This window comes from Carlito syrichta, unplaced genomic scaffold (assembly GCF_000164805.1).
Source record: "Carlito syrichta isolate Samal-C Ts95f unplaced genomic scaffold, Tarsius_syrichta-2.0.1 Scaffold301832, whole genome shotgun sequence".
NCBI lineage: Eukaryota > Metazoa > Chordata > Mammalia > Primates > Tarsiidae > Carlito > Carlito syrichta.
The window spans coordinates 91,492-94,408 of NW_007245928.1; the positions used below are offsets into that span (position 1 = coordinate 91,492).

At 44.2% G+C, this 2,917-nt stretch overlaps 1 pseudogene; it reads left to right on the plus strand.

The window, feature by feature from the left end:
- The first annotated feature begins 345 nt into the window (after nt 1–345).
- Nucleotides 346–2,917, plus strand: part of LOC103257671 — a 6,906-nt pseudogene continuing 4,334 nt past the window's right edge.

A 2,917-nucleotide genomic window follows, 5' to 3' on the forward strand; every position in this document is an offset into this window, starting at 1 on the left:
GAAAGAGCTTCTCTATGATGATCTGAAACGCGGGGCTCTGCCCAGCCATCATTATCCTCACATCCATGGCAGTGACCAAGGCCAGGTTCCCCACCTAAACAAGCTCAATCCCTGCTGGGCCACTTGTGCCCCCACCTGGCTGGGAGAGCCGTCAGTCCTGAGCTCCTGGTGGTTGGATAATTGGACATAGGTGGGCTGGTCTGCAGTCCGGGTGTCATCAATGTGTTGTAATTGACCACAGTGTGGACAGCCTCCTCAGGGTTCACCTTGATAAAGGCCTGGCTCTTCCCCTGTAGCCTTAGAATATGAATGACTTTCCCAAAGGGCAGCCCCAGGCAGGTGGCCATGCCCTCGGTGAACCGCTCAGGAGCTTCCATATATGGCCACTCTGGAGGGGACTCTGATGCTTCTGTAGTCATCTTTGGACTTCTTGCTGTCACTTCTGTTTGCTGCAGAGCCCGAGTTTCTGCCCCTGAAGAAGGATCTGTTAGTGGCATAGACAGAGAAGAACTGGTTGGATCCCTACTTGGTTCTAGCTGCCCTGTCTGAACAATGCTGTCCACAGCATGCAGAGCAGACCCACAGGGACAGAGTGGAGTGCCAGATTATATTTTTATGCTTTCTACTTTTCCTTTCCCCAACCCTTTCAAGTAGGTAGTGAGGCCCTTTGTATATATTCAACTCAGAGACTTTTGCTGAGAAGAAAGCAGATGCTGCTTGAAGAATATGGCTTTTCGTGGTTTTGGAAAACATTACTGAAGAGTATTTTGTTTTGTTTTCTTTTCTTTTGAGCAGGGTCTCACTCTGTCACCCAGGCTAGAGTGCAATGGCTTGCTCCAGGATCACCATGTCCTCAACCTCCTGGGCTCAGGAGATCCTTCCAGATCAGCCTTCTGAATAACTGGGACTACATGGGTGCTCCACCATGCCCAGCAATTTTTTTTTTTTTTGTCCCGAACTCCTGGGCTCAAGCAATCCTCCCACCTTGGCCTTCCAAAGTGCTGGGATAGCAGGCATTAGCCACCCTGCCTGGCCAAAAGTTTATATTAAATATCCTCAATAAGTAGAAGAAAGAAATGTATGTAGTCTATAGAAAGTAAGCGGGGTGGGGACTCAGACCTGTTCCTGCAGGGTGTCCCTGGGTATTGGCAAGACCAGAGGAGACTGCTATATGAGTGACCAAGAAACCTAGGCCTGGGAACCCCCAGTGCCTAGGCTTCCCACACCTAAGAGTGGTACATACTGTCCACAGCTGCAGACACTGATAGCTTGGGACATAGGCATCTCAGCAGTGAACGGCAGAGACTGGGGCTGGGATGGGACAATAGGAATGAGATCATCCCTTCAGCCTACAGCAAAGGGGTTTAAAGAAGAACTCAACTTGAATTTTTAAAACCAATCCTAGAGGACATAACTATAAATAAAGTATGGACTCTGGCTTCAAGGAATTTTAAGTCAAATGTGGAAAATAAGATAGGTCGTTAATATAAATAGACACATAATAATATATAACATAGTATAGAATAACACAATATCTGTGCCAGTAAAGATGTAAAAAAAAAAAATGCCTCTGATTGGAAAGATCAATAATATCTTCACAGAGAACTGCAAAGACCAATAAGACGTACATAAGGGGGAAAAAAACCTTCAAGCTGGGGAAAACCAAAGGTATTTAGGTGACACTTAGTGGGAAGTTCATTTGACTGGAACTTACAAAGCCAAATGTGTCCTGGGACAGGACACACTGATGCTCTGCACAAAGTACCCAAGTGATCAGATGAACTGTGTTAGCCATGTGGGAAGCCGACTCTTGACAGCAGAACCACCCTGCACTGTGTCAAGAATCAGCTAGGACAGAAATATCAGTGAACCATCTTTCATCCCATTTATAACAAAGGAAAAGAAGCAATCAACCTAAAATAAGACTGGCAACAGCTAAACTGTAAGTTCTTCTATTTAACCTGGGAGACTTAGACTTCATAAAAATACAGGTCAAGCCTGACCAAAATAGCAAGACCTAAAATAAAAAAACTTTTTTAAAAGCTGGGTTGGGTGCAATGGCTCATGCCTATAATCTCAGCACTTTGAGAGGCCAAGGAGAGAGGACTGCTTGAAGCCAGGAGTTCAAGTCCAGTCTGGGCAACATAGTGGGTCCCCCTTTCCTAGGAAAAAAAAACTAATAATAATAAATTAACTGGGGATGATGACACACCCCAGCTACATGGGAGGCAGAGGTAGGATGATCACTTGAGCCCAGAAGTTTGAGGCTGTAGTGAACTACGATCATGCCACTGCACTCCAGCCTGGGCAACAGAGTAAGACCCTGTCTCTCCATATGTATATTTTATAATGGATCAAAAAGTAAAATGAAAGAAGCCGTATTTGGTGATACTAGATGTAGATTAAAAAAAACTAACTAATAAATCAAATTTCATTACAAAGTTTCCACCAGAAAGAAGGTCTGGACAAAAATAGGAAAATAAGAATAAAAATGAAAATATTAGAAACAGTTTCACTGTACTCTGTAGAAAATTGATCAGGAATTAAATTTGATTACAATCAGTGTGGTAATTCCTAAAAGCTCTAAAAATCGACCTTCCATATGATCCCGCAATCCCCCTACGGGGAATATACCCTGAAGAACTCAAATCACTCTATAAAAAAGATACCTGTGCATGTACGTTTATCACAGCATTGTTCACAATAGCAAGATCACGGAACCAACCATACTGTCCATCAAAAGAGGACGGGATTTAAAAAATGTGGTACATATACACAATGGAATATTACACAGCCATAAAAAAAGAACAAAATCAGCTGGGCTCGGTGGCTCAGCCTGTAATCCTGCGCTTTGGGAGGCTGAGGTGAGCGAATTGCCTGAGCCCGCAGGTTTGAGACCTGCCTGGGCAACTTGGCG